The sequence below is a fragment of the Ascaphus truei genome, chromosome 2 (genome assembly GCF_040206685.1).
Source record: "Ascaphus truei isolate aAscTru1 chromosome 2, aAscTru1.hap1, whole genome shotgun sequence".
Taxonomy (NCBI): domain Eukaryota; kingdom Metazoa; phylum Chordata; class Amphibia; order Anura; family Ascaphidae; genus Ascaphus; species Ascaphus truei.
Window position 1 is genome coordinate 387965583 of NC_134484.1, and position 20791 is coordinate 387986373.

A 20791-nucleotide genomic window follows, 5' to 3' on the forward strand; every position below is an offset into this window, starting at 1 on the left:
TATTTATGCACTCTCTGTAATGTCCAGAGCCTCTGAGGGCGGGGTACTCTTATAAATATTGCAAACCCGTAGTTAAGGGCCGTGTGTCTCTGTGACTGCACCTAATGTGCTAGTAGTACTCACGCTACTTCAGGGGTATGGTGTGGCGTTTTTCCCCCTTCGTTGTTGTCCGTTTTGTTGGTCTGCGGACCACCCCGCTTCACTCACTGCTCCCGTCCTCCGTGGCTGTTCGCATGCACGCGGCGGCGTGGTGACGTCACGTCTCCTCGCGAGATTACGTCTCCAAATCTCCCGGTCACTGTGTTAGTCTTCGTCCCTCACCAACTGATGCGAAAATATGTACCGAGCAGGCACAACGATACAAATCACTGCCAGACAGCTGGATATTGCTGGCTAGTGTCCCCAATGTCCTGTGTTCACTCACAATGCTCCAAAAATCACGCCCTACGCGTTTCTCCTTTCGGCTTCGTCAGGGGCTGATCTCACTGTGTGTCCCTATTCCTGTGTAGATATACCCTCCTCCATTACGTGATTGGCTATCTAGTTAATTAGTAATTACAAAAAGCACCTCTCAGATTGGAATTCTCCATTCCGTTCTACATATGAAAGTGTTCTATACGTGTTTAGCTTATTTCCTAATGTTAGCAATTTAAGTACATTTGAGTGTGTTACCAACATGTGAATAAAGCAAGTATTACAAGAGTCTATATATATTTGTTATCATTCTAATTACACATAAACCTCTGATTCGAACTTTATAATTGCTCTTTATAAAGTTCGAATCAGAGGTTTATGTGTAATTAGAATGATAACAAATATATATAGACTCTTGTAATACTTGCTTTATTCACATGTTGGTAACACACTCAAATGTACTTAAATTGCTAACATTAGGAAATAAGCTAAACACGTATAGAACACTTTCATATGTAGAACGGAATGGAGAATTCCAATCTGAGAGGTGCTTTTTGTAATTACTAATTAACTAGATAGCCAATCACGTAATGGAGGAGGGTATATCTACACAGGAATAGGGACACACAGTGAGATCAGCCCCTGACGAAGCCGAAAGGAGAAACGCGTAGGGCGTGATTTTTGGAGCATTGTGAGTGAACACAGGACATTGGGGACACTAGCCAGCAATATCCAGCTGTCTGGCAGTGATTTGTATCGTTGTGCCTGCTCGGTACATATTTTCGCATCAGTTGGTGAGGGACGAAGACTAACACAGTGACCGGGAGATTTGGAGACGTAATCTCGCGAGGAGACGTGACGTCACCACGCCGCCGCGTGCATGCGAACAGCCACGGAGGACGGGAGCAGTGAGTGAAGCGGGGTGGTCCGCAGACCAACAAAACGGACAACAACGAAGGGGGAAAAACGCCACACCATACCCCTGAAGTAGCGTGAGTACTACTAGCACATTAGGTGCAGTCACAGAGACACACGGCCCTTAACTACGGGTTTGCAATATTTATAAGAGTACCCCGCCCTCAGAGGCTCTGGACATTACAGAGAGTGCATAAATAAATGACTCCATACCCTTGGAAGTTTGGCAATAACATCGCATGTGGTTATAAGGACATTGTGCAAGGAGTTAACTGGAACTGTGTATAAGTCCACGGATACCTACCCTTGATGAGTGTGAGAAGCTCTAAATTCTCAAACGCTTTTACCCAAACTCACAAAGTGTGAGTATTTTACTTTAATGTCTTTTTATTAATTTTACAATAAACTGTGTTACACTATGTATGTGTCCCACTTCTCTTCTTATATGTGACACTGCACACGAGGATACGGTTCCTGTAGATGACTTGTTGCTGGCTGTCCTGGATCATCATTCATCGTTCCTGATCCCAGAGTGGATACAAGGCCTGATTTTATTCTACCTGTTGTAAGTGCATATCTTACCATCCAATAGACCATTTGTTTGAACGTATTACCCTATGTTTGTCTCTTTCTTGTTTTTACTTGCGCCTAGGTCATTCTTGTTTGGATATATATATATATATATATATATATATATATATATGTACAGTATATATATTTTTTTATATATATATATATATATATATATATATATATATATATATATAGATATATAGAGATATAGATATATACACACATAATGCTGTATATACAGTAGATAGATAGATCATTTTATTGATTTCTTCATAAAGTCACAGCAGAGAGCAAAATTAAAAGGATTATTTTTTGCATACATGTTTTTAATTAAATATGAACCGAGTAGCCTATAAAGGTTTTACAACAGTTACAGTTAATAGTGTTTCAAATGTAGGCATGTTCGGATCATTGGGGTGAATTATTAATGCATATTTGGTATCTAGTGTCTCTTTGCGTCAATGTATTGGTTCTTATTTTGAGCCATGTGCGGCAGCTTGTGATTTGCGAGGGGTCTTTAGGAAGAATTAGGAAGGAGTTACATTAGGCACAGATTACTATAAGATTGATTAAACTCTGTGCAACACTTTTTTTCTCTCATTGTTTTTGTATTGATTTTCTAACATTGCTGGTAAACAGATTTCAACACATACAGGTATTTACAATTGTCCATTTTTAAATTTACTTAAAAGAAAAAAATATATAAGTAAAAAGGTATAAATCAGAAGCTCAAACGTAATTCATAACTACAAAAAACACATTTTTTAAATTAAATAATTAACTCACAGAATGTACAAAACATAACTTTAGTCAGACACATATTACAGACGTTAGGTTCGGATATACTGTTCTCCTGTCTTAATACCCATTTAACCTTGTTCTTTTCTCCCTCTGTTTATCTCATCTATGACCTTGTGCAATATGCCGCAGGAGACTCTAGGATGTGTGTGCGAAAGCCTGATATATTTGGTCTTTTTCACTCTGTGGTAGGGAGTCAATAAAGGGTTCCCATTCTGTAAAAAAAAATCTCAGTTTTTTGTTCCTTATTTGTCTCCATTTTCATTTTATCTAAGGTCATTAGCAGAGCGAGATATGTTTTAACCCTTTCCAAGTTTGGAGGGCCATACTTTACCCATTGCCCCATTATAGACTTTCTAGCTGCCAGGAGTATAATTTCAGTAATCCTTGGGATTAGTGAGTACCTATGAACTTCTTTCCACCCCTCAATGTTCCCAAATAAAACCGAAAGAAATTCCGTCACAATTACCACTTTTGTCATGTCATGTATATATATTTGAGCCTAGTCCAAAAATCAGATATACATGGGCATTCCCATAGGCAGTGTTTTAGATCCGCTTTAATAAGCAGACATTTCTGGCATTTATTTTTATCATTTTCTATCTGTTTATATTGGATATCAAACGCATAATATGCAGTTATGTAGTAATTTAAATTGTAATTCCCTCCATGTATCTGATATTATTATTTTCTTGGTCCTACCCAATTCTACCAGCAAATATTCAATTTCAGTTATTTCTGGGAAGTCCTTGTTCCACTTGGCTGCCTCTTTTTGCAATTGGTTGCCATGGTCTTTATATAAGATCCAATCATATAATTCAGAGATCAATATGTAATATTATTTTCTGTCCTAAGTAGCTATCAAACATGTTGTTTTCTAATATCTCTTTCTTATAGTTCTCTAGACTCTTACAGTAATATATGAGCTGCATGTAGGGGAAGTAGTGAGATTGTGGGAATTCCTTCTTAACTCTGAGCTCTTCAAATGACAAAGTGTTCCCGTTCTGTATCTACCAGCTGCCCTATATTTTTATTCCCTTGGATTCCCATGTCTTAGACATATTTTGAGATCAACCTGGTTCATGTTTCATGTTACCTTGTATAGAAAATGATATTTTGTAGGATATCCCACACTTTTTTCTCAGCATCTTCCATGTGGCCCATGTATCTTTTATTAGTGGAATCCCTCTAATTACTAAAAGTATACTGGTATCTCCCCAAGTTATGTGTAGGATCTCTTTCAGCGTCATTGGGAGCACCATTTGTTCCTCAAGTTTTTGACAGGAATATATTTCTTTGTCCATTAGCCAGCCTCCAATACGCCTGTGGCTATGCTTGCCAAATCTTATTTTCTAATGTCAGGTAAACTCACTCCACCAAGTTCCTTTGGGAGAAATAGTTTTGACATTGCAATTCTATTTCTGCCTTTGTTCCATATAAACTTATGTATTGCACTATTAATCAATTGTATGTCTGCATGGCGAACCAGGATAGGCAGCATCTGCAATGGGTATATAATCCTTGCAAAGCTGGTCATCTTAACGAGTTGGCATCTACCCGCTATGTTCATTGGGAGGCATTGCCAGTTTCCAGCTCTTTAATCACTTTGGTTATGATTGATTTAAAATTGCATGCCTACAATTTTTCTAGGTCGATGTCAATATTAACCCCCAAGTATTTGATTGGCTGTCTTGTCTTTTTAAAAGGGAGGTCTTCCTCCCACCTAACATTATTGTTGCTAGACAGCACTAGAATCTCAGTTTTGTAGGCATTAACTATAAACCCCATACATTTTCCATATTCTTTGTGTCTCATTTTTTAAACCGCTGTTTCCGGATTAGAAACAAACATCAGAAGGTTATCTGCAAAAAGAGCAAACTTCACTTCCTTATTTCCTATTTCAATGCCTTTATAGTCTCCCATGTCCCTAAGGAACGTAGCCAAAGGTTCCATTGCCATGTTGAATAGCAATGGCGACAAGGTACACCCTTGCCTTTTTCCTCTGTATAAATTGGATTCCTGGGTGAGTATTCCCGCTGCCATGATCCGTGCCTTTGTTCCCTCATACATAGCTCTAATCATGTTAAGAAACATGACGATATTCCCATTCTTTGAAGTATATCAAATAAAAATTCCCAACTAACATTATCAAAGGGTTTTTCTGCGTCTACCAAAATAATTAGAATGTTCCTATTATCTTGTGGATTTGATTTCGTCCAATAAAGGTTTCCTAATACTTTTCTTATGTTCTTCACTGAAGATCTACCCTTTACAAACCCTGTCTGATCTTTATGGATCAGGCCTGGTAATACTGCGGCCAGCCTCTCTGCCAGAATTTTTGAGATAATTTTTGATCCTGATTTAATAAGGATATGGGTCAATATGAACCTGGCACAAAAGGGTCTTTACCTTCTTTATGTAAAATTCTGATGAATGCTGTTTTTCCGGTTTCCAAATATTTCCCTCTATCTACAGTAGAGGCAACGTTTATTCGAGCATTTGCCGTAAACTAGCCGGGTTACATTCTGGGTATGTGCTGGGTATGTGCTGGGTATGTTCTGGGCTAGTTTGAGGCACGTTTAAGGCATTTCTGCATTGACTAACGACCCATAGGATTAACACAGCAGGGATCACTGGCAGTCCCATTCAGTTTGAATGGGACTGCCAGGGACCCCCGCTGTTAATCTGATAGGCCATTAATCAATGCAGAAATGCTGGGGCTAGTTTAAGGAAAGTTTAAGGCATGTACCCAGCATGTACCTGGGTGTTTCCTGGGTTTTTTGGGGAATTGCCACTGGTTTTTGTTCGAATAAGAGTTGCCTCTACTGTACTATCTCTTTGAAGGCGTTTTGCAGGGGTAGTCCTGCGTCTGGCCCAAAGATCTTAAAGAATTCGTCCGTAAAGCCATCAGACCCTGGTGCCTTCCCATTTTTAAGTTTCTTTATGACAGCCCTGGTAATTGGAGTGGTATGTTCTTGTTGCTTTTCATTCGTTATTTTGGGGAACTTTAATCCCTGTAAAAACAGGTAGTATACAATTTTTTTTTATAAAAGTCCCTAAACACTGTACATATTTCTTCAGGAGCTGATGTTAGTTCACCTGAAGCTTTACGCATCCTAACTATATGTTTTGGCTTTGTACATAGTCTAACTACATTTCCTAATAATTTACCTGCCTTGCTACCGTACTTATAAAGGTTATGATCTCTAAATTTGAGCTTTTTTTGTTCCTTTCTGTGTAGCCATATTTCCCATGCATTATTTGCTTCCATGTATTTGTCCCTGTTTTATGGGTGGGATTTTGTTTGAAGTGACAGAACGCCCTCTTCAGTTCCTTGCTAGATTTAATGTATTCTGCTTCTGTTTGTTTCCTATGTTTGTTCATGTATGTTAGACTCGTGCCTCTCATTACCGCTTTAGCGGTATCCCATTACAATTTCCCCTCATTTTGGTGTATAGCGTTTGTTTCCTTGAATAGTACCTGCTATTGAGGAGGAAAGCTTTAAACTCCTCATTATTATGAAGATAAGATGGAAATCTTGAGATCCTATTTTTGTGTTCCCTAAATCCTAAAAATCTCTAACCATACTGGTGCGTGGTCTGATATGATTATATCTTCAATCGCCACCGCAGACACCTTGTCCATCATATGGTCCCTTGTTAGAATTTAGTCTATTCTTGAGAAAGAGTTATGTGGGTGAGAGAAATTCTCTCACAGTGGGGTTAAATAACCTCCAGCTTGCTAACAAACACAATGTTTCTTTTAACAGCTCTATGCTTCTCTGTGTAGATCTTGATTATACAGTACCTTTTATCTGATGAAGATAAGATTTATTAAAAAATGGATCACTGACAGCATTAAAATACCGCCCACAATTAGGTTACCTCCTCTTTCTTTCAACAATTTATCAGTTACACTCTGGAAGAAAGGTTGGCTCTGCTCATTTAGACCAGAGGTGCGCAAACTGGGGGGCGCAAGATTATGTAGGGGGGGCGCGGGCTGCTTGCAGGGAAACCTGGGGGCGGGCAAAGCTGTGCACGGGTGGCCAGAAGCTCTGTGCTGCTGCTTCTATGTCTGTCTTGCAGAGGGGGCGGGGCTTCTCTCTGCACACAGACAGCCCCTCCTTCTCTTCCTGTCTGCTTCCCGCACCAGTTTTCAGCAGCATGGGGGGTTGGGGGATCGGAGCATGTCACCCCCCCCCAGGTGAAAGAGGTGTGTGTGTGTATTGAGTTTGTGTGTGTGTTGGGGGGATTGAGTTTGTGTGTGTTTGTGTGTGTGGGGGGGGATTGTGTGTGGGGATTGAGTTTGTGTGTGTGGGGGGATTGAGTGTGGGTGGGGGGGATGGAGTGTGTGTGGGGGGATTGAGTGTGTGTGTGGGGGGATTGAGTGTGTGTGTGTGGGGGGGGATTGTGTGTGTGGGGATTGAGTTTGTGTGTGTGTGGGGGGGGATTGTGTGTGTGGGGGGATTGAGTGTGTGTGTGTGTGTGGGGGGGGATTGTGTGTGGGGGGGATTGTGTGTGTGTGTGGGTGTGGGTGTGTGTGTGGCGGGATTGAGTGTGTGTGTGGGGGGGATTGTGTGTGTGTGTGTGGATTGAGTGTGTGAGTGTGTGTGTGGGGATTGAGTGTGTGGGGGGGATTGAGTGTGTGTGTGTGTGTGCGTGTGTGTGTGGTGATTGATTGTGTGTGTGTGTGTGTGTGGTTGATTGAGTGTATGTGGTGAGTGTGAGTGTATGTATGTGGTGATTGATTGAGAGAGTGTGTGTTGTAATGCAGTGGTGCGCAAACTGGGGGGGCAATGAGGTGCAAGATTATTTAGGGGGACGCAGGCAGCGTGCGCCGAAAACTGGGTGCGCGGGCCGGCAGACGCTGTGCGCGGGAGGACGCAAAAGCTGTGCGCGAGGGGCGGCCAAGAAGATGTGCACGGGTGGGCAGCCGAAGATGTGTGCGGGTGGCTGAACAGGATAGTGCAGGTGGTGGCCCCATGATGGTGTGTGAGCGCACGCGCAGGGGCTTCGGAGGTACGGAAAGGAGCACGCCCGAGCACGGTGAAGTCAAATGCCCCTCCTTCGGTGTCTGCCCTGCAATAGCGCTGTGTTCCTGCTCTCCTCCGCTGGCAACCTGCTTCGCTGCGATCCTCTGCGAGTGAAAGGGTAGGCTGCCACTATATCAATCACACTATGAATGTACAGAAATAATAAAAAAGAAAGTTGAAAACACAACATTGAAAACGGATAAAAAAAAATAATACTGTAGGTAGGAGTGTGGATGACAATGGGGATAGCAAGACAAAAAGCATGGAGGGGAAGGAAGAAAAAAAAGGGGGGGGGGTGAGAGGGAAGGGAGGTAGCAAAGAGGTGGATGAATGCCCCCCCAAAGGATTGCCTTTGTGCACTTACGCTCTCCCAAACAAAATTGACTTTGAAGTGCGCTCAGCAGCAGTCAATACACACACAGCCACACACAAACACACACAGCCCCGATCCACGCTTGCAAAATTATGCAGGACACCTTGTGCTCATGCTTGGAGAGTTGGTGATGTCACCGCTCTCAGCGGCAGCGTGGACGCAGCCTAATTTTGCAAGCGCGAGCTGTTGAAATATGTAAGTATTTAAACATATTTGGATTTATATTGTATACCGTTTAATAAAGGGTTTTTTTTTTTTTTTCATGTGATTTTGATTACATCAGGCAGGCGGGGCCCCGAGAAATTTTATGGATGAAAAGGGGGGCTCGGCATAAAAAGTTTGCTCACCCCTGATTTAGACCATAAATATTATATACACATGACACTTTTTTTTATCTTATATTTACATTAAAAAAACAACATTTATGTCAAAATGTATAAAACATTTTCTTACATTTGACGTGAACACAAATAGAAAATGGAGCAATGCGTCAAAAGAAACATTTCTACAAAGCGAGAAAATCTGGGAAATGGATTTGGGCTGATTCGACCATCATTAGCCATAATAGGTAAAGCAGTACAGTATGTATACACTGTAATAGGGCTCATAACTATTTAACTTCAGATTTCAAGTTCAGATTCGTTCAGTATATACAGTAGTTAATTTGATGCGTTTTATGTTAAGCTACACTTGAATCTAATATTGCACATAACTGTTTATAGTATATGTATAAATGTGTTTTCTAATCTACAGTGATTTTTGTTTGCATAGCACGCTAGTATAGACATAAATGTGCTACTTGCCAGCGGGCCTTTCCCTAGTGCAGCAGAAACATTGAAGATCAAAGGTCATGAGGTCTATGTAACAGCCTATAGAAAAATGTGTTTAGACGCACTGCTCTGTTTTTTGGAGCCGAGCTGCAGCATACAGTATGTAAACAGTTTCCTTCATCTGATGCAAATATTAGACTTAATTATCCCACTTCAGATACAGTATGTAGGATTTTTCTGGGAAAATATATGGCAGAATGTAATACATCTCATTATAATATGTGCACCATTTAACTCCTTCACAACTCCCACACTGGCACTCCCCAAGGTGTAAGCTTGGGCAGAGAGGGCAACACTAGAGAAAAATGCTTTGATACATAGTTAAGATGTCCTGATTTTGCCCCAAAATTGCCTTGACACATAGTCCCTCATGTAGGGTTATCAGCTGGCTTCTCCAAAAATACTGAACACAATGGTGAAAGGTACAACGCACTCAACACACATACACTGCTTACCTCACTCCGCCCATGCTGTTTCCTCCTCTCATTGGCCCCACACTCAGATTCCTGACACCTCCTCGTGATTGGCTGCATTATTCGGCAGCAGCCAATCAGGATGGAAGAAGCTGCCCCCTAGCAACAGCCTTGCTCAGGTCACTGTGTCCAAAGTGGTAATACCGGACACATACATGTCCAGTATTACCTCTCATTTTTTACTGGTCAGTCTGTCAAAAGTCTGTCTGACACCTGACAACCCTACCCCCATGCATTTTATTGTACAACTAGATTTTATAAAATGGGGCGGATGTTCAAATATTATTTTAGAGAAGAAAAACAAACAAACAAACACAACTTTTGATTTCTATGCTCATATTCAGTAAACTCTGTTCAATCAGCTCAAATAATGTGACATCACAAAAATAGGAATGGACATTATTTGCTGTAAGTTTAACGTTGTATCCTCCAACATAATTCTATGCAAAAAATCTAGTCGGAATATATTGCATGTGCATAAGGGAAAAAAAATAATGCATAATAGCATTAACATTTTTAGTTCCCTAGGGATGAACGTATTACGTCATAGGAACCCGGATGTCAGGGGCTCTTGCGACAAAGCAGGCACGTCCTGTACTCTCCCTCTCCACTGTGCTGCCGTAGAGCTATAAATCAGCCTTTTTACATCTGCAGCAGCGGATCAGCTCTTCCAAAAAGTTCAAAGAAGGGCGTCAATGGAAAGCTCAACATGAGCAGAAGAAAAAGGAAAATATAGGTACAAAGAAAGTTGCTCACAGGAATCCTACCTGAACATGCGTATAGCAACATTTCGAGAATGTGACAGGCCATTGAAGTGACAACTACCCATAGCAGATAAAACATTTACTAAAGTAGCGGATACATGTTACTTAAGGTAGCGCTTACAGGTGTTCACATATAGTAAGAAAGAAAACATGGTCGTTGAGATACTGTACTAATATCACACATGCAGGTTGACATGCAAATACCTCAAGTGCGCACTGAGAAATTTAGTAAACACAATACAATGGACATACTTAAGAAAAGATGGACAGACGGTAAATGAAAATAAAAGAAGAAGATAGCAGAATGTGCCAGGGAGAAACTCAAGCCTGGACTGGGAGCACCAGTTGAGATGAATGTTACTCCATATGAGGTGCATAACCAATGCAGTTGGTTTGCCATAAAGGTCTCATGGACACTCAATATTTCTCAGAAGAACAACATGGTATGTGAAATTATAAATCATAAGCTCTTCAACATTAATTTAACTGCTATATTGCCATATTTGGTTTAACTAAATACTAACTAAATATTTTTTTTATTAACTCCAAAAATGTATTTATGCCTTTATTTCTAGAAGAGTATAGGGAAAAATCATGAGCAATATATCTGTGACCCTTTTATCTGTGACCCTTTGTATAGCAAATGTATGTTAATTAGAATATTCTATGTACAGTAGCAGACTAGATAATATTGCTATTATAAAATGTTCTGTTGAAAAATAAACATTTATGTTGTTTGGGCCACAATGCTAGTTTTTAAATAAAAGCATTACATATAATAACTATAAGTAACAATTGATTTATTTCATATTAAGTGAAGAAACATTGAAGAATGTGCATTGTACAGTATGTATGAAGACTTCACACATATGACGCATAATTTCTTTGAATTATTTTTTTACACATCCCACTGTTAAATAACTGATTCATACAATTTAATTTAAAACAGAATTATGTTTATTTTTTATTTAGATGTTGTATTAGTAAACAGTAGTTACCAGTGTAGCCCCTGTAAGAAATAGTGGGCTACCTATCCTTCTCCTACTGGAGTAAGCCCTGGTAAGGGCAGGCACCAGTAGTAATCATGAGTTTTCCCCCCACCAAGCCCTGCCTTGAGTGATAGAGGTAGGCCCCTGACTCTGTGGCAGGCCTGAGACAGAGGGGAGGCCCTGCTGACATCATAAAGGGCAGGGCTGTATCTATTTAGTGGGCTGCTCCTGTGTGTGTCTGGGTCAGTTCTGTGAGAGTCTGTTGGAGAGTCAAGTCAGTCTGTTCAGTCTATTGGAGTTGTCAGTCTATTGGAGAGTTCAGTCTGGAGAGTGGAGGCTGTTGGAGTGGTGAGAGTGGAGAGTGCTGGAACAAAGAGAGCATGATCTGGAAGTGGCAAATAACCAGGAGGGAAGAAACTCAGAGCCCAATCTGAGTAGAGCTGATACAGCTATAGTGGACCAATGCCCCTCACCCTGCTGAGGGGGGGAGGGCGGCAAGAGATCTAGCCTCACCCAGAGGACCTACCCTTGGGTGGAGGCAGGGGTATTGATGCCCCATCTAGACCATCCTGCTAGGGCACAGCCTGGAGGAGAGGAGTGGAGGAAAGACCTGTACACATTTGGAGTGCACTGCTGTATATGAACTGCTGTGTGCCGCTGTGCATGAAGTGTTGCTGTATCATTGTGCATGGACAATAAAGTGTGCTGCTATTTTATACAAAAGACTGTGTGAGTTTAAGATCACTCGCCCTGGGACCAGGGCTTCTTCTGGGAGGATCTTAACCTATCCCTATAGGTCTCGCCAGAAGATGGAGGCGCTGCACCGGTGCTAAAGAAGATGGAGGCATATACCCCAGAAGCCTGGCCCTGTTATCCCCCATACCAACGCGGGAGACTCAGGCCCTCCTGTTCCAAGCAGGTATGCAACACCATAGTATATGTAGCCAGCCCTCACTACACCCAAGAGGTCCAACCTGCGACTGTGGGGGAACATGGGCTACATTTGGAGGCGAGCTGCTGAGATCCAAAACAGGACAGGTTTTCAGCAAGGCAGAGCAGGAAGAGTGAAGTGCACCTTCCGTGCAAGTACTGGAGAGAGTAGGGCATGTAATACCAGGGGTTGTCAGGGGAGCGTGGATTCCCACACAGTACGCCCTGGGTGCCCTAAGAGGGTGTTGTAAGATGGGTGTATGGCTATTGCTATCCTAGTCCCTTGAGGCAGATAGTGTGAGGCAACTGGGGGGGGGTTAGCCTGTTAACTTGTCCAGGGACCATGACCCAGGGCCTGCACTATGAGTGGCCAAAAGTAGGAGACGCCCATATTTAGGGAGATGCCCGGTACACTAGCCAGCACCCACATAAAACACACCACAGAGTACTTGTAGGAACCATCAGCGAGTGCGGTGCACAGAGAAGGAGTTCTGCCTAGCCTGGGGTATGCCACATTATACTAGTGGGTAAAGCACAGAGAGAAAGCATGCAAAGAGCATCAGAGAGTGTCAGTGGGTACAGTCAGTGTCTAGGAACGAGTTTTGCACTAGACACTGAGAATAGCGGTGATATACATTTGGTGGGCTCATCAAAGATGGCGGCCGTCACTACATGTGCTCCGCGGAGAAAGAAAGAGTCCAAAATGGTGGCAATAGCGCCATCCACGGCCCAGCAGTTAGCAGCTGAGCTAAAATGGCGATTCCCGCAAATCCTGGAGCGCGCACGTGAATCGTGCAAAGAGACTGTGAGAGAAATGTGGAGGGAGATGTGCAGGGATTTGGCGCCAAACCCAGATCCCCTGGAAAAGGAGCGGAGCGGCGCGAAAGCCGAAAGCCCACCCACGTGTGCTGTGACTGGCCAACAGACAAGGCCACGTCACATTAAAAGAAGGAGTGCCCCTCCTCTTGTTTCCACAAGAGGGAGGGGGCACAAGGAGAGCCAATCAGGAGCGTCCTCCCCAGCGAAGGGAGGGACAGGAAGTGAGAGCGAGGAACTTCACTTCTGCCTGGCATTCGAGGAGCAAGGAGCTGAAACATTGATCTGTTCCACTCCTGAGCTAATAATGTCTGAACTGAGCACCACAATCTTCCAACTCCCAGGAGGCTTCCTGGTGGTGGAGATCAAGGGGCGAGAGTACCTCCGGTGCCTGTGCATCCACTGCAGGACACCCGGGACGGTAGCAAGCACCAAAGCATGATGCCCTCAATGTGGCATGTACTACCTATGGCCTAAAGAACCATGGCCCATGCTAAAGACCCCGAGGGGTGCCTCTCTGGGAACACTAACAGAGGTGGCGGAGATGACCGACGAGGCTGCCCTAGTTCCCTGCACCCCTGCCGAGGTGGGAACCAAGGCCCAGCCAACTACCGAGCTGAGCGGTGATCCGGCGGAGAAGAGCGCGACCGCAGTGGAGGTACCGGAGCGGGCCCGTTTCGTACCACTACCCACTGGCGGTGCCGCAAAAGACCCAGGTGACTCCCTAGCAGAGGATCCGACCAAGTCGTCTTCGGAGGAAGAAGATGGCGTCTCATCGGTGGCGATGCGCCTACCGGCGAACCACCCCAGCTGTAAGAAAGATGGCAATCCACTTACCGGAGAGAGGGAGCAGACGTGTCCGGACACCTCCCGACGGCGAGTGCTGGTGCGGCCTGAGGCCCGTAGAAGTCCCACGGCCGTGGTGACTCCCAGTGCAGCAGAGACGGCGTCGGAGGCGGATCCAGAGGGACCCAAGTACAGCGAGTCTGCCTGCAGCAGAGCGGTAAGGAGACTCCACCACCCCCTTACTCCCACCAGGCGAAGACGGCCCCTGCAGAGGACGAGAAGGAGAGGCGTGCGACCTACTTACCCGTCTGCGGACCAGATGATCCACCACCGCCCCTTCTTGTCCTCAACGCACTTCCGGTGAGTGACCACGGAGTGGATGGGGATTCCGCGGGCGGCCATGATGACATCACTTCCTGGTCTGACTGGAAAAGAGGCCCTGGAGCGTTGTTCTCCCCGCGGAGAGCAGCTATGGCCGCTGCCATGGCCACCCTGTGTAGCCAAGGTCCTTCCAGAGGATCGCGGGCTCAGCAGAGAGGGCAAGCAAGAAACTGCCCACTGGTCGCGGGATTACCCGCTTACTGGACATGGAAACTGACATTGCCCCAGCCCCAGTCCCTAGCGCCCTTGCCCCGGCCACTGCCCCTGCCCTGTCACGAGTCATGACACCGGGACCTAGTGGGGATAAATTGAGTAAGAATCCCAAGTACTCCAAGGATTTGCTGGATTGGGAATTAAGTGACGAGGGATCTGATGGGGAGGTACCATATGATGCTGTGATACGTATGCCTAAACATGTACCTTTTTCTCCTGTGTCTAGAGGGAGGGCTCGAGGGTCCCATACTACTGCGGAGGCAGGGCCGGTAAGCCAGGTGGGTTCCAAAATGAATCCTACCAACTACATAAATGCCAAGGGTACACGCAGCTGCTCGCGCTCTACGGAGGCGGGTACATCCGGTGTCTCATCACAAGCTGAGTCAGAGTCACTTCTAGCCCCATGTCAGAGTACGAGCACCGTGACAAGTGGTGGGCACCCCTGTACACTGGGTACCACAAAGGTATGGACCGCACCAGGTTCCTGATGACCAGGAACAACATAGTTGATCATTGGTGGGCGGTAGGTGTCTATAATCCTGAGGAGGTGATGGATGAGTTGGAATACCGATTTCAGGAGATAGAGCAAGGGATCATCATGCCTAAGGGGCATAGTATATTGTACGATGACATTGCTCTGGTAGAGCCGGAGTTTTGTGTACTGCCAAGCAGGGCGGGTCCTAAGAAATTGCCCAAGTTAAGCAGAGCAGACAGAGCCATAGTGTCTAGGTTTAGGCAGTCCCATGGGTATGAATACCCTTATGTGCCTGAACCCATTATGAGGGAAATAGAGGAGAACAGAGATAGTTGGCTCAGAGCGGCTGTACAAGAATATTTGAGGACAAGGTTTGGTAAGGCGGGTTACCACAATGAATACCGTATCAGTGAGGTGGTTCAGGCCTGGAGTTTGGGGCGGTGCATATACATGCACAGCGTGATATACCGGCCAGAGTCTGGGTCGGTACAGCCCTACTATATTACAATAACTGACCATAATGGGAGGAAGGTACGAAATCCTGACCCAAAGCATTATCATTAGTGGTTCTCCCCGTTGGAAGTAACCATTACTGTTGTTATACGCCACCAGGTGGTTGGCTCAAAAAAAGATAACCTGTCTTGCAATGTGTTTGTTTCCCAGGTTTGTTCTCCGCAGGATGGTGCTGCTAAAGTTAGGTCCAAGTGGGGACCATTGGATTCCACCAGAGGGAGAGTGTAGCCCCTGTATGAAATAGTGGGCTACCTATCCTTCTCCTACTGGAGTAAGCCCTGGTAAGGGCAGGCGCCAGTAGTAAACCCCCACCAAGCCCTGCCTTGAGTGATAGAGGTAGGCCCCTGACTCTGTGGCAGGCCTGAGACAGAGGGGAGGTCCTGCTGACATCATAAGGGGCAGGGCTGTATCTATTTAGTGGGCTGCTCCTGTGTGTGTCTGGGTCAGTTCTGTGAGAGTCTGTTGGAGAGTCAAGTCAGTCTGTTCAGTCTGTTGGAGTTGTCAGTCTGTTGGAGAGTTCAGTCTGGAGAGTGGAGGCTGTTGGAGTGGTGAGAGTGGAGAGTGCTGGAACAAAGAGAGCATGATCTGGAAGTGGCAAATAACCAGGAGGGAAGAAACTCAGAGCCCAATCGGAGTAGAGCTGATACAGCTATAGTGGACCAAAGCCCCTCACCCTGCTGAGGGGGGGAGGGGGGGGAAGAGATCTAGCCTCACCCAGAGGGCCTACCCTTGGGTGGAGGCAGGGGTATTGAGGCCCCATCCAGACCATTCTGCTAGGGCACAGCCTGGAGGAGAGGAGTGGAGGAAAGACCTGTACACATTTGGAGTGCACTGCTGTATATGAACTGCTGTGTGCCGCTGTGCATGAAGTGTTGCTGTATCATTGTGCATGGACAATAAAGTGTGCTGCTATTTTATACATAAGACTGTGTGAGTTTAAGATCACTCGCCCTGGGACCAGGGCTTCTTCTGGGAGGATCTTAACCTATCCCTATAGGTCTCGCCAGAAGATGGAGGCGCTGCACCGGTGCTAAAGAAGATGGAGGCATATACCCCAGAAGCCTGGCCCTGTTATCCCCCATACCACCGCGGGAGACTCAGGCCCTCCTGTTCTAAGCAGGTATGCACCACCATAGTACATGTAGCCAGCCCTCACTACACCCTAGAGGTCGAACCTGCGACCGGGGGGGGGGCGGGGGTTGGGGGGGAACATAGGCTACACCAGTTTAATATTATTTGTAATAGCCATACTGTAAAAGTATATAATATTCTTTTTAATCCATGCTGCATTTGGGTTGATACATAGCAACCTATTTCTGCGCTAACACTATTAAGAGTCATTTAAGAGTTCACACCAAGTTCAACTTTGCAGACGATTTTGACACATTACGTTTTAGTAGATATAATTTACATCTGTACACCAAGCACAGTCCATTCTTGTGCTAAAAAATAGGCGAATTTTTTTGGTTTAAAGTGTCAAATGGAGGGCATGCACTCATCAATAACCTCATGAACAAAAAAGGAGACTAAAAATATATATTGTGTACTGTATATGATGTATTTCAGATAATATATAATATTTTTGTTGAAAAAATCATGATGGGACATAACTTTCACTTTAATTCATTTTGAGTACTGCCCACTCGGTATCAACTGCTGGAAAAGCTGTCTAATGTGGCAGGCATAAGGATCCATGATAAATGGGGATCTTATATGGATCCATGATAAATGGATAAGAAGCAAAAGAGACATAATGTGTGCTCATTTTCATGTCATTACCCAGAATCCCTGGTTGCAGTTGAAACATTGTAAGCTAAGAGATAATAATTAAAGGTAGGTTTGTGGACCTGTCTGAGACATACAAATGGGCTCATACATTGCATTTTTATTTGCTGTATTGTGGAGAGTGTTTGTCACTCTTTGAAGTGAAACTTCTTTGCTGGCATCTACCTACAAAAAAGTTGTGGGACAAATCTGCTTCATAGTGACGGAAGTCTGTAACGGAAGTGAAATGCACATGTGCAGAAGCCGGTAGCACCTTCCTCTCCCAGTTGCTTCTGTGCGCATGAGCAGAAGTGGCCGTCGCCTTGCATATGCACAGAAGTGGCTGTCCTAGCGCTCATGCACAGAGGTGTCTGGCACCTCCAGCACATGTGCAGAGGCATGCACAGAGGCATCCGGTGCATGGTGTGCATGCGTAGAGGCGTCCGGCGCATGGCGTGAATGTGCAGAGGCGAGGGAACACACATACATACACCACCCCCTCCAATTAAGTGAAAGAACAAAACATGAACATTTCTTGTAAATGTATAATAGCATTATGTAAAAAAAAATAAAGAAAAGCCAATCTGCAATGAAAAAGAGCCGATTAATATACAGCTGAACCCCGATATAATGTGGTGCTCGGGGCCACATAATGAGACCGCGCTGTAACCGGGATCGTGAAATGGCCGCTGCGTGAGGACGTCAGGCTGCGGTCTGCTAAAATCAATTTGAAATGATTACCAAGCCATCACTCCGTCACGCTTACAATAAGCACACGCAACGGCATTTCGTAGACCAAACTTCTTTGTCGCTACTGACGAAGTAGTTTGGTGTACGAAACATGTAGGATCGTTGTTGCTATTTGTTTTGAAACTATCCCCGAGTGCTAACTGTCAGAGTGATCCTGCTCCGGTAACCCACGGGACTCCGCCTAATATCGCGGTAGCCGTCGCTGATCTACGGTGTGCTTCAGTGACGTCATCATTCCTGGTGTGGTATCACCAGCCTTGGTTTATCTTACTCTAGGCTTGGAGATCCGGAGCTTGACAGAACGGGAAGTGTTTGTTCCAGTTTTACCTTAGGCTGAGTCCATGCTCCCTGCTTGCTCGCTGAGGCACACTGAGGCTCAGGGAAAGCGGGTGCTTTCGTGGCCTTGCGGTTGCTTAGCGCACGCGCTGTCAGCGGGCGGGCCGTGGGTGGGCCGGGGGCGTGCGCGTCACTGGCCGGGGGCGGGCCAGTGATGTCACGGAGCTGGTTCACCCTCCTTGGGCGAACCGCTCACGTGACCGGCCTGTCGCGCCGGCAAGCGGGGGAATTTTAAATTCCCCTAAGACCTGCGCTTCCGCGCGCTTGCGGAAGCGCAGGTGAGCCCCTACTAAAGCCGATCTAATTGCGACTGTAGGAGCTCAGTGCTGAGCGGGAGCGCGCGTCAGCACGCTTCCGCCAGCAAGCAGGGAACATGGCCAGGGCCTTACATGCTACCCCTTGTAGATAGAAGGCTTGTGGGAAGCGCAGGTGTCACCGTGGAAAAAAATATATATAGTGTGATATGTTCAACAAAAAAAACAATTGAAAAAACAGCAAAATGGGGTCTCACAATTTTCCAAAATAATACAAGCAATATAATTATGGAAGACTTGCTAGATGAGAGGTGCCAGGCTTCAACAGGACAGGCCCTCAATGAAAAAGATGACACTCTTAGTGCAACATTGCATGTTCACCATAAAATACATGTATATAGCAATGAATATTGCACTCACATTTGGCACAATGTGCATAAACACATAAAATTATAGATGCGCAGCTTCTGGGTCACCATCAGCCCCTGCGCATCTTTTTCATTGAGGGCCTGTCCTGTTGAAGCCTGGCACCTCTCATCTAGCAAGTCTTTCATATTTATATTGCTTGTATTATTTTGGAAAATTGTGAGTCCCCATTTTGCTGTTTTTTCAATTGTTTTTTTTGTTGAACATATCACAATATATATTTTTTTTCCACATACGGTGATACCTGCGCTTCCCACAAGCCTTCAATCTACAATCAACATAAGGAGAAATTGGACTTTCCCCTCCAGGGTTAAGCTGCAAAGTCTACTGGTTTTTCATTTTTTATTATATACACAAATATAGATTTAGCACTATTTATAAGTTTTAGTATTGTTGCACCTTTAATAGTAGCGCCTCACATCCTTTTTTTGCACATGCTACCCCTTGTGCATGGACATTGCTTGAAGTACAAAATACTTAAAAGGACAGTGCAGCAGCAGATGAGACGCCTCTATCCAGAACAGAGGCTGAAGTCTGTGAGGAGTTCCTGAAGCAAGCTACCTGCATTCTTGCGTGGTAACATGTGCCCTAAATATGCCCTGCTTATTTGACTAAACCCTTTTGTACGTGCAATTCTTTATTTCACTTTCGTATATACACTTTTAAAGACTTATTAACCCAATGAGAGCGTGCTTCTTTTTTCATATACAGATGCAGCCACTAGTATTAGAAATCTTGCCTGGGAAATTCTGGGACAGTCTTACAGTAAATGCCTCAACATTTCTGTGAGATTCTTAATGGCCCATTGGATTAACACAGCAGGGGTACCTGCAGTCCCATTCAGTTTGATTAAGAATCTCACAGAAAGGGTGATGTTGAGCAAATGTTGAGGCAATTACTGCGAGACTTCCCCAGAATCTCCCAGGTAAGTGTTCTAATACTGGTGGCTGCATCTGTATGTTCACACACGCACTAATAATTTTAGCATACCATGCAGGAATCGAAACCATGACCCTTCATACACTGGTAGCGATTATTTAGCTGCTACACCATAGGATTGGTGTGATGTCATTGACTCTATTATCAAACTTAACTTCTTCTTTAACAGAGAGGAGAGAGCTGCAGATGCCGGGTAAGTCCTCGGCCATTTCGCTAAAACAAACAAATAAAACAAAAACATGGAGATGTTTTTAAATCGGGATCCACGCTCAGACCACATTATACGCGGATCCATGTTGTAGCGGATCATGCTACAGTATAATGGGGTTGAGCTGTATAGTGAATACTAGCGACTTAGGTTGTAATAAATTATTGTATGTTGAGGAATGGAAAACATATGAAATGTTTCTTAAATTAGATAGGTGAGACTTTAACAAGCAATTTACATTTATCCAAGTCCTTCCCCATTGCATTACCTAAGCAAAAAGTAAAACCAATGATTAGTAATATGATCCCAACAACTTTCACAACTTGACACAAACATCTTTGTTATTGGTGTTCAATAGCAAACATTATTGTGACAAGTTTTGAAAGTTGAAAGGGGCAATTTGTTAGGTTGGAATAAGGCAGCATATTTTTATTAGAACCATTGAATAGTAGATAATCGCTGGTAGATTTTAAAAGGGAAATGTTAAAACAGTAAGCATGTTCTAAGTGAAACTTCTTTGTGTTTTGTCACTGAAATTATATTTTGATTTTTATGTTTTTGATTGAATGACAAACTTTTGAGAATATAATTACAATTTCAGTGACAAAACACAAAGAAGTTTCACTTAAAATGTGCGTGCTCGCCACCCCCCCTCCCCCCGTCCGCCCCCTTTTTTATACTCTTCATAACTTGATTTGTGTCTGGTCATATCATTAGTATATCATTTTCAATTCTACACTATTTTAAGAAGTTAATCTAGGTTAATGGCATAAAATTATAGTTAATGAGTACAGCTCTAGCTTAACAAAAATTCGAAACAGCGTTGGAGCCCTCTTCAA

At 44.3% G+C, this 20791-nt stretch overlaps 1 protein-coding gene across 2 annotated transcripts in view; it reads left to right on the forward strand.

Moving 5' to 3' along the window:
* Positions 1-20791, forward strand: part of AGMO (alkylglycerol monooxygenase) — a 367919-nt gene that overhangs the window by 1379 nt on the left and 345749 nt on the right. The gene's annotated exons all lie outside the window — the stretch shown is intronic.